The sequence below is a fragment of the Cyanistes caeruleus genome, chromosome 5 (genome assembly GCF_971803275.1).
Source record: "Cyanistes caeruleus chromosome 5, bCyaCae1.hap1.1, whole genome shotgun sequence".
Taxonomy (NCBI): Eukaryota; Metazoa; Chordata; class Aves; order Passeriformes; family Paridae; genus Cyanistes; species Cyanistes caeruleus.
Genome location: NC_141705.1, coordinates 26,128,866 through 26,140,265, shown reverse-complemented (window position 1 = coordinate 26,140,265; position 11,400 = coordinate 26,128,866). Strand labels below are relative to the sequence as shown.

The 11,400-nt window shown below is 43.6% G+C and overlaps 1 protein-coding gene and 1 long non-coding RNA gene across 14 annotated transcripts in view; one reads left to right on the top strand and one right to left on the bottom strand.

Annotated features, from left to right (window-relative positions):
- FRYL (FRY like transcription coactivator) overlaps positions 1-11,400 on the top strand; it is a 165,107-nt gene that overhangs the window by 365 nt on the left and 153,342 nt on the right. For 3 of the 13 annotated variants that reach the window (XM_086889540.1, XM_086889541.1, XM_086889536.1), the window contains exon 1: positions 4,506-4,750. The exons of 3 other annotated variants lie outside the window; for them this stretch is intronic. The gene's annotated coding sequence lies outside the window, so the exon portion shown is untranslated. Of the gene's footprint in view, positions 1-4,193; positions 4,319-4,505; positions 4,798-11,400 lie in introns of those variants that run through there. 7 more of the 13 variants (XM_086889539.1, XM_086889534.1, XM_086889545.1 and 4 more) reach the window with 4 other exon arrangements.
- LOC147652990 (uncharacterized) lies at positions 460-4,308 on the bottom strand. Its single transcript, XR_015286919.1, has 3 exons — positions 4,194-4,308; positions 1,037-1,185; positions 460-966 (listed from the first exon to the last, which is right to left on the bottom strand). It is a non-coding gene; the product is annotated as an uncharacterized LOC147652990 (long non-coding RNA).

Genomic DNA, 11,400 nt, shown 5'->3' with positions numbered 1-11,400 from the left:
TGGAAATGGTAGCTTTAGCGGGTGCTTTTGCTGTTTTTGAGAAATAAGGAAAAGTTGAGGAAAAAACAATAAAATACGTTTTTGATAGTGCAGTGTCTGCCTTTGCATTTTCTTGTAAACAGGCAGTACTGTGGCTTGAGTTCACCGTATGCCGATATGCCCGTACTTGCCTGTGGAATGTACCACTCCCTTTAAGCCTTTCCTAGAGCAAGCCATTGCCTCTTTACCCTGGAATTCGGCTTAAATTGCTGCTTTCTGGCTTGATGGCTGTACAAAAAAGGGTCCATGTCTGAAGACAGGAGAAGGAAGGTTTTTGAGATTAAAGGTGATTTTTTGAAATTGGTATAGAACTATGAAAGGAACACCGTGAATTTGTGAAGGGCCTAGGACAAATGAACTAATGAAAGCCGTAGGTGAGATTGGATTATTGAAACAAAACGGGTGAATAGAACCAGTAACTATGTGTAGAGGGGTTCATTTATTCATACCTCCTGTTGTACAATAAATACATTTCTAATTTGCATGAGATTGGAAGTAATTGGTGTTATCAGGCAATCTCTGCTTGTCACCTGAGCCCATGCTAATGAAACATTCTCCAATACATTACTTTCCTTGATGTGTGTTATTAGTTGGAAGGCAAAAGATTTTGGCCTCATCAGCTCAATACAGTTTTATGGGATTATAGCACAACTATATTAAGACGACTTCATGGTTTTTTTCCACTTATCTTTCAGTACACTATAGGCAAAGAATACAACGGGTTTTCAAAGTTTGAACTTTTGTGGGACAGAACATGCCTATGAATTGCACCTCCTCTAAACACGGAGCTTCACTGGGGAGGAAATGGCAATCAGTCTCCCTCATTGTAGAAAATAATGACTGAGCTGATGTTTTGCTTCTCAGTTGTCAAATTGATAGTTATCCATTCAGTTTTCTCACTTCACTGTCTTCAAGTCTCTTAGACTTCTAATGGGAAAAAAAGTAATTAAAATCATGCAGCAAACTGGTGAGTTTACCATCCATTCAAAAATCTTACCTAGTACAATCTTCTTGTGAGGTACTTAAGGGTTTCACTTGGCTACATACATCCATTTGTTGGCTTAGAACTTCAGTTGTAGGGCCATGTGCAGCATAGATGGTAGACCATATCTGCATCCCTGGTAGTTCATTCTCTGTACTTGAGACCTGTTTTTGGAGTTCATTCATTGAAAGAAATGTTAACAAGGACACCCTTTTTAACCCTCTGGTCTATTTTTACAACTTCCTTTATACTCATGCTATCTTTCATGCAACTATGAGAACTTCAGTTTGCAATCAGTGATGGCATCACCGAGTCCTTCTGATAAAAATAAAATGTTGTTCTCTTGCAAGGCTGAAGGCTATATATTTAACCCCTTTCTTGAATACAGTTTTCTCTCCTTTCTGCTTTAACAGGTGCCATTATGCAATATGCCATTTTTTGTTTATAAATCTATGCGCTGGAGTAGTTATTAAGAATTCTCAGGGATCTCAAACTGTTTGTTTTAACAACAAGCACAGTAGTGATTTGATGCTTCAACAGCTGTTTTATAATTGCTGTTCTGTGTGTTGTTTTAAACAGAAAAATTATAGATTATTTGTAATAGCATAAAGTTATATTTTTTTTGGTTACTTTAGGAGTCAAAATTATTTTTAGGAGTATTAAAACTCACATATCTATGTCTCTAAACTTTTTATCTTTTACAACTTAATATCATGTAAGAATGAAGAATATATTTAAGATTCAAAATACTGCAATACAAAATCTTGATAGTTAACCTTTGAAGTTATTTCTTGTGAAGGAGAAGCCTCAAAGGAAAAATGAAAACTTCCAAATTACGAGTGTCTCTTAATATGAACCGATTACTTATGTTAACAAGTTGGAAGGTGTGAAAGTCACATGGTTTCTAATTGCAGTACTTTGCAAAACAAAGTGGTGTATATTCAGAACTCTTGAAGGTGGAGCTCAAAGAATTTTAAGAGTGAGCTCTGTGCAGTCTGTCAAATGGTTTAAAAGTTTATCTTTCTGATAGATTGTTTTTCATCCCCTTATTAACAGTCAATGGCAGGTTTTATACAACTCCATTGCAAAACAAGGAGGTGGCCTAACAAATAAGTTAAGTTTAACAATACTGTATAAGACATAACTAAAACCATTATATATATGAAAGAGTTGGGGTAAACGCTGATCTGGTAAGGAAAGGTTCCGAAACAAGTACTGGAAGTGTATGAGCTCAAGTACATAGAACAATGTGAATAGTGATTATTTTTTTTTCTGTTGCTTTTTGCTTGGTGCTTTGGACAATACATAAAAATGCAACAGCTGAGAGGTTCTGGTGGCTGCCAAGAGTTAACAGGACTGTTTGGAAAAATCTCTCCCTAATGAGGAAATAACAGTGCCTCATTACAAAAAAAAAAAAAAAAAAAGAGCATTGTTTTAACTATTACAACTGGTGGCAAACAAAGAATCAGTTATTTGCCTGAAGCATTATGGCATATCAGCAAGAACCAAGAGTGGGTGTCTTTGAGGAGCTGAGGCTTTGGCTATCAATTAGTAAGGACTTTACCCACATAGATAATGATTGCTATTAATATTAACTGGTACTGTAATGTATTTTGAAAATTACTTTACATGTTAAATAATCTTTAGAGCTATTTTGTAAAGCTGGCAGATAAAGGAGCACTTGGGTTCTGACATCTTATAAAGTTCACATGCTCAGGGTTAAATACCAGTGGTCTGATTTCCATTGGTGGTGAGATTCTGGTGCTCTTGTCTCAGTTACATGCATTTATTGGGAGGATCACTGAGCCCTTAACTCAGAATAACTTCAAAATCAGAAGCAACTTGTGACTTACTTTGCTTCATTCATCTGAAATGATGCACAACAACAGTAGCAATGAATCCTGTTTTTCTTGTGAGGTCCTCTGTCACCCATGTTTGGACTGTGGTACAATTATTAAAATACAGTAAAAAGTACCCCACAAAGTTCTTAAATCTACTGGAAAGAGTTAACCTCAGCTACCAGGATACCTTTATTTTTTTCCTCTCCTGCTTTCTTTTTCTACTGGTTTCTGCAAATTGATGTACATCATCTGTCTCAAGGGTATGCAGCACATGGACATAAGTAGTTGCATGGCTTTTACTCCAAATAAACTATAATAGTAAAAACTGTGGAATAGAACTTTGAACTTTTTCTAATAGAAATTATTACAACTGTTGTGCTGGTGCATTTGTTCTTTGTACTTTTCACTTCTGATTTTGTTGGAAATGTTTATTATAATACAGTACTTATATGACAGGCTTATGTTTAACAGTGGGAAAATGTTGACTTAGGATTCTTTCTATTGCTGTTTTGAAAATCTTGTGTTATTTTATCACACTTTGTTTTTATCTTTCTTTCCCCCTCTGGTTTTTTTTTTGTTTTTTGTTTTTTGTTTGTTTGGTTTAGTTTTTTTTTTTTTTTTTAGCCTGGAAGCTTTAAGGCACTTTAACGGAAAATATAGTTACTTTCTAACTAGTTAAAATGTTAATTTTGGTACTGTTTCTATTAACATTGGCTCCCAGATCTTTGCATTGTTTAGAAATACATTGTTACTTCCAACCACCTGACTTGTTGTATTCGTGAAACCCTGGCCAGTCCCAGTAGCAGCTTATTTTTCTGAGGACGATGTTGTGAATTATCTTTTTACTCCGCCTCGCTGTCAGTGCATTGCGATAAACCGTGCAGCTTGGCGCCTGTGGGAACTACATGAAATCAAAGCGAATATCCAATGGCCAGAGCAGTCCAAGTGCTTTATATGCCATGCAGGGGTGGCGGCAGCTTGCCCTGCCCTGGCCCGCAGGCTTCCTGGGAGCCAGGCTGCTTCTGCGGGGGAAGTCCGGCTCTTCGCGTTGGTAGAACAACGCGAGTAATTCCTGGCAAAAAGGCGATATCTCAGCATTTGTGCAGCTGGCCGAGACACAAATATTTGCCCTTATTCGCTTGGGGGAAGGGCGGATTTTCCGACCGCTTCCTACGGGCGAAAGGAGCGCCCTGACGGCATGGGCACGGCCCGGCGGGACCTCTGTGGAGCCTCAGCGCCTCAGCAGCCAGGAGATTTCCTTGATGTTTCCCAGCCACTCCGCTGCGTGCCCAGAACGCCGTTTGATTCGCGGCTACTTTGATGATACCGGCCTTCTTAACGGTAGCGATCGGTCCTGCTCTCTCCGGGGGCACGGAAGCCCCCAGGGGCCGCTCTCCCCGCCTCTCCGAAGCCTCCGGGGGCTGGGGCGCTGTCCGGGCGGGAGGCGGTCGGCTCGGTGAGAGCGGCGCCCCGAGCGCTCTGGGGGCGGGACCGGCCTCCGCCCCGGCCTATCACAGCCACGGGAAGCGGGCGGGCACCGCCAATCGGGGGCTCGGCTCGCCCCTCGCTGCATGGCGATTGGCCGAAGCACGGAGGGGCGGTGCCTCGGGGGCGGGCTGGACGCTCGGCAGCCAACGGGGAGCGGGTGCGGGGGCGGGGCCGTGTGAGTGCTGGGCGCCTGCCCCAGTGAGCGCCGGGCCGGGCGGGGCGGCGCGTGCCAATGGGACGGCGGGGGGGGAGCTTGGGAGCGCCGCGCCGGGACGTCGAGGTGCCGGAGGGGAGAGGCGGCGTCGGGATAAAGCCAGCGGGGGATGCCGGTGGCGCGCGTCGCTCACCGGCTCCCACCAGGGTCGCTCTGAAGTGTGGGGGGGACTGCGGCCGCGCTGAGGTAGGCGACGGCGCCCGGTGCTGCGGCACCTTTCACCGGCGGGAGAGGTGAGGCGGCGGCGGAGCCCGGATCCGGTCGAGGTTGATCGTAGGGAGAAGGGGGCGCTTTGCCCCGACGGGAACGGAGCCCGCGGGTTGTGCTGTGTGGCCCTGCCGCTAGCCCGGCCTCGGCCCTTGCCGCTTTGTTTACGGCGGGGAGGGAGGGACGGGAGGGAGGGCAGCGTGTGGCCAGGCGGCCCTGCCCGCCGTCGCCGCGGGGGCATGAGGAGGGCGGAGACGGAGCAGGGGTCGGCGGTGCTGCGTGCGCTCGGCGCCGCGCGGCCGGCCCCCAGCTGGGCTCCGGATCTCGTGCCCCGGGGAGACGAAGCCTCCCCCGATCCCCTCTCCGCGGCCCGCGCTCCGTCTCCTTCCGTCCCTTCCTCCCCGGCCGCGGCCCCACCCGTGTGTGCCCAGCTTTCTCAGCCGGTGGCCCCCGGAGCCCACGGGGTGGGAGCGCTGCTCGCACAGCCCCGCGGGCCGAGCGTAAAGCGGCGGCCGCCGCCGGGCTCGTCTCGCCCCACGCCCGCACCCGTCCGGCCGGCTCCGGCCGCCCCCCCGGGACAGCGGGGCCGCGCAGCCGCCGGGCAGCCACCGCCGCAGGGGATGGCGGGGCTGGGAGCGGGCCAGGCCGGCCGGGAATGGCGGGACGGAGCGGGGAGGGTGGCACGGAGCCGGGCTTTGTTCCCGGCTCCGCCCCGCCTGGGGGTGTCCGGGGGCTCCGGCGGAGAAACGCGCGTCCCGGCTCCTGGTGGGGAGGGCGGTGCGGGCGAGCAGCGACGCCCCCGGCCACCCGTGCCGCCCTCCGCGCAGCTGGCCCGCTCCCCCGCCTTCGGGTGAAACTTGGGAGACTTGAGCGGCGAACTAGGAGCCGTGTGTGCGCGCCCTTCGCTTAGTGTGCAGCGCCTCGCTGATGGAGTCGCTCTGAGGTGATTTTAGGACCAAGTTAGGCTTCCACGGTTTTTACAGCTTCAGATAGGCGTGTTTGTGTGGCTGGAAGTATTATAGGGGCTTAATTAGTTTTCTCCTCTCCACTTTCACGTGTATGTGTCTAGTATTTTGGTAATGTGACAATTTTTGTTGGTCAGTCGGCAAGTTCGGTTTGTGTCTTGAGCAGAAATCACTGTCTGACAATCAGAGTAGCTCTAGCTAAAACATCCTAAGGAGTCAGACGGAAAACATAAAAAAACCCTGAAAACCCAGCAAATCTCAAATATTTTGGTGGTCACTCATACTGAGGGAGTTGCAAAAGCAATTTGCTAATATGATCTCGAAGAATAGTAAGGCAATCTGGAGACGAGGCAGCAAGAGTGTAACCTGGAGTTCCTTTAGAATTGCAAATCTCAAATGGACAGTAGGGAAGAAATGCACTAAACCAGAAAACGAGTTCTTTACTCCTTTGTGCACTGCATATCTCCCTGCTGCAGACTTCATGGAGTATATACAGTACTTCGAGAAAGAAGGTGGTTTGCTGTTTGAGGGTTGAGCAAAGAGTGAAATTAATTGTAGTTTCTTAAGAAGTACTTCCTCACCGTGTCATTTCCTCAGTAGGCTGTTTCAGTTGCTTTGCTTCTGTGTTGTTACTGTCATGTGGAGGATATGTGCCGAATACTTCAGAATCTTTGTGGAAGATCTTTGACCAAGTGCTTTAAAACCACACTGATTCGTATCTGTGGCACTATCTCAGAAAGGAAGCAAACCCCTACGTAAAAAATGTGTTGCATGTTTAGTAAGTCACGTATTTAAAGATGAGAACAACATTTTCAGTGTCAAAAGCTTCCTCTATCTGTGGTTTGTAGAGGTTTTTAGTGGTATTTGGTGGTGGTTGTTGCCAGTAGACAACCAACTTCCCTGAGCAAATTGCTGCTGTGAATGAGTCCTTATTTATATTCCAAAATTGATTTGGTTAAAGTCTGTGCTGACTTCTGTGGAAGTGGTTTCCTTGGAGCAGAGTGATTGTATGTTGCTTTTAGGATGTTGTAGACCGTTGTTGATGAGCTTCATTTCAAAAGAAAAGTTGTTTAATTCTTCTGTGAGGTTAGTTAAGGTAAAGTTGGAAAATTCAACTAATTCTGTTTCTGTTTGAATGGCCTAAGTGAACCAAATCATGGTGATACCTGGTTTTTGTGTAATCGCATAATTCTTCTAAGGCAAAAAGTAGAACTCTTCATTTTTCATGTTACTGTATTAACACTTTGCAGAGTCATCCTCCTAGTCTTCAACAGCTCAAGAGTGGTCCTCATATGTTTATTTCACTGGGAATGCTTGTCTTTCTAATTTAGGGTGATAAAATTAATTGGTATGCTGAAAGTTTTTGCTAATATAGTTGAGATCATGCTGTCTGTATTTACTTTTTCTAAGAACTTAAGAAGATTATAATTCCCTTCAGTGGCTATGCATCAAGGAAAACAACTGGGAAAACAGTGTGTTCTACATCAGGCAGGAGTTGCTGATTTTTCTAGCTTTGTATTTCAGGGGGTTGTGTCTTCATCATCTCGCCAGGTGAAGACACCTTTATTATTGTATAAAGGACCAAAGGACAAGTTTAACTTTTTTGTCTGATTTCCTTAAGAGACATGAAGGCAAACTTTTCACTTCAGTGGACTTGCATAATACAGAATATGGGTGTATAATTTGCTTCTTTCAGCTTAGAATGTCATGAGTTTTTAGCAGTTTTTGCCCACATTTAGGCTTTAGTTTAAAAGAAGCTATAGGTGTTGTGCAGATAATGTCAGAGGAAGGAGCTATATGCACATGTGAGTTGCTGTGAGAAAAATGAGGATAATATTTCAGGGTTTGTGACCCTGTACCTGTTACTGGTCTGCCTTACCAGTAGAAAATGCGGGGTAGCTCATCATCAGTGGGAGGGCAGCTGGCCTAGCCCACAGCCTGGCTGTGGTTTGCTGCTTTGTGCAGCTTCTGCACACTCGCACCCAAACAGCTTTGAACCCTTACAACTTTTGTATCTGTAATAATCCTCCCAGGAATCACAGTGGTCTGGAGAAGTGTTGCAATGGTAGGAGGTTTTAGAATTCAGCGTTATTCTTGTCTGGTCTTGCTCTAAGTCCTGATGAACTTCAGTAATAGATGTTGGCCAGACTGACTCAGCTAGGGTTGCTTCTGCCTTTCTGTATTGACTAAAAGAGCAGTTCTTTCTGGTATTTAGCTTGCTTATCCTCAGTGCTGGACAGTTAATTGTCTGAGTATCTGTGTACTGCCATATAGCTCTGTCTCTAAGACTTGTGTTGTCCTTCCTTTCCTTCCTTCCCCTCCCCCAAGTCTATTATAATCCTAATTCCCTCTGACATGAGCACCTCCCAGGAAGAATGACAGAATACATTCTCAAACAGCAAGTGTCCAATACCATCACTGGAAGATATCAGAGGAAAAAAATCCCCTCAAGCTAGCTGAACAACAGTGTTTGCTCTGGACATGGCTTCAGTTTTGAGGGATTTTTGTATTTATCCCTAGTTTTTCCTGATGATTTTTTTGCATGCAAAAGTAGAAGAGGAACAAGTATTAAAAACAAAACCAAACTTCTGAAGTTGAGTTTGAAGTTCTCTGAAATGTTTAAATATTTGATCTGGTACAAGGATCTGGTGCCCTGACGCTGTTGCTGTAAGCTTTGGGGTTTTATTGGTTTGTTCTTTACATAGGTATTCTTGCCCTTGTCACAAGAAGCAACATGAATTGTTTTTTGTGGTTAGTGACAATAGTCAAAGCTGAGCTGCATGGAGTTTGCATAGATCTTGGTACAGGAGGACCTTTCTTCCATCATTCCAGCTGCTGCTTTGGCAGCTGGTCCATACAGGTGTAAGAGAACTTTACTTTTCAAGAGCTGGGGCTGGCCTAGCTTGAAATAGCTACAGACAAGAGTGTCTAGCAGTAGGCTTGGGACTATTGACATGCCTCTTGAGTGGCGTGGGTGGTCACTTTGGAATTAATGTGGTGACCTGTTTTCTTCTTACTCCCTGTATTCCAGAAAATGGGAGAAGACTCCTGCTTGGACCTTTTTCTCTCCTCTCTTCTTAGATTTTTTAAGTTATATGAGATGGTCACGATAAAATAAGCTTTGTGTGTTTCTGCATGTTTCAGCTAAATATTGGAAGGCTGCTTCAAAACTAAATAATTGATGTTGGGGAATATTTGCAATTGTTTGTTAAAGCAGTGGGCAACATTATTTTTCATCTTAGGTAGCAATTTTTTCTTGTTAATTTTTTTTCCCCCTTATCTTGAGTGTGTTTCTGGAGGGTAGTAGTATAATTTTGCTAAACCAGATAAACCAGACTGTTTCTTGTTAGGGTGAGATTTCTTGTTCACCTTATCTTACTAAAATGCTATAATTGCCTTCTTCATATATTAGTAAGTCTTTTTAGCATGCATTGGCCAGACTTCTATCATGTATTCCAGGGAAGGTTCCAGTGGGAGTTTATAGAGGTTTTTTAATATTCTCATGGGTGTATCTTGTTTGTAAACCTTAGGGATCCTGTTCGCCTTCCATAGTCCTCTCAAGATTTCTTGTTGTCTTCATAAACTGCAACTTATAACAAAAAATATTACTGCTCAATTATGTTACATTAAGAGGAAAGTGAAGCTGTAGGTTAAATGCAGTTTTGTTAAACATCACTTTTGCCAACAGTCCTTGGGCCTATTATGGTTTGGGTCCCAGTGGGCATGGTGTTAGTCATACTTGTGCAGAGAGTATTCAAGGAGCTCAAAGACACCCCAGCAGTGCAAGTAAGCAAGGGAGAAGAGCACAGAATAAAATGGTGTGTAAAAAGATCCTTGTGAGGTTATGAGTTAGACCTGCCTTGCAGTATGCAATCCCATTTACTTAGCCTTTCACAGACTTCCTGTTGTTGAACTTTCACTGCTGCTTTTTTGTAGTAGTTTCAAGGACAATAATTGTGTAGGTTTTGCCAGCCCTATGCCGTTAAGTTTGTTTGTTTGGAGTAATGTTCGATATGTTTATAAAATAAGAGCTGGAGAGAGCATAAAAACTACAAATAGAGATAATTTTGTTGTACTTGATCCAGAAGATAAGGCTCTAGTAATTCAATGTGGGAGACTGTTAAGAGATTAATTTTTTTTTGTAGTGAAGAAATAGCTGTACCATAAGGCTTGAGAATGCTCTGATGAAACAAGACCTCAGGAATTTGCATTTGAAGTTGATATTGCAAAGAGTGACTTTATTTCTTCACTGGTGTTGTCCAGTTCTGCAAAACAAAGAAGTATCATCTAGTAAATCCCATGTCCTAAAGAGGACTTGGAACTAACAGTAGAGCTAGACAAAGGCTGATTCTCTTTAGAGGCCTTAGCATGGAAGATAGCTGAAGTATTCCTAGTAATCTTTATCTGTGTTTCATGAGAATAGTCCTTATCAACACCACTTCTGCTCTTGTGCCAAATCAGAAAGAACTGCTGGGATTGTGCTAATGGCATCTGGACATTTTGACATTGATAGAGTTTTCATGATTTTTAATCAAACTAATCTAATCTGCCAGTAATGCTGATTATGTTAAAAGAAAAAAATTGCTGTAAGCAAAAATAACTAAGATTTCTAGTTCTGTAGACATCATCCAAAACCAATGTCATCCAAAAAGCTGGAGAATTACTGCCCTGTGCACTGTGACTGCAGACTGGCCTGTTTATTCTCTGGGATGGGGTGATAAGCAGTGTCTGGTCCCATGATGGCTGTTGTTGTGACTCGGGAGGCTCCTGGATATCCCACATCAACTCATAAAGAGAAAGGAGTTGCAAATGAGTGCTCTTATTCTTTGCAGGAGTACCAGTGTGTGTAGATCTCCCTGACGTCTTCACTTGGATATGGCAAACCTGGTACTGTTTCTTGACACAGAAATCCTGGAGATCTTGCCCCATTCCCTCAGATTCTTCTAGGCTTTACCCCTGCCACTCTATTTGAAATTACTTTGGTAGCAGATAATGCATATAAAATTAGGGATCAGAGATGTCTTTTCAGATGGAGTTGATACATGTGTTTGTGCATATATTTATATGTATTTACATGCACAATTGATAGGTGAATATCTGGGGAGAGTGAGAGTGGTGGATAGCAAGTGGAACAGAAAGCTGGGTAAACAGAAGTACAAAATAAATAGAACAAGCTTTTGGTGCAGGAAACCTGAGAGTTTTAACCTACACATTTCTTTAATACTTTAGTATAGTTTAGGGCCTCTGCTGTATTAGGGGGTAAATGAACCTTATTTAAAAGCATTTATGAACACTTCTCTTCCTGTTAATCATGATCAGTCTATGATATTATAGTCTGTAATTCAAAATCTGTAAACAAACCATCAGTTAGGCACAGATTGTATTTTTATTCTTGTGGTGCTGAGGTAGATTGTGTGCAATTGATTTGATTCAGTTTGAAACCCAACCTTGTGTCTCCTGGCAGGGGATCTAAAGAAGGTATTGCATAGTGTATTCCATGTTATGCCATAGTGCAGTTCTCTTGTCTTGCCTTTTAAAATTAAGAATAAATAGTTCCATTTTCAAGTATGTCTCAGTCTCCATAATTTGAAAGTGGCTTTTATTGTATGTTCCCATCAAACCATACCTAGTATATAAAACACTTACATATAACTTATGTAGTTT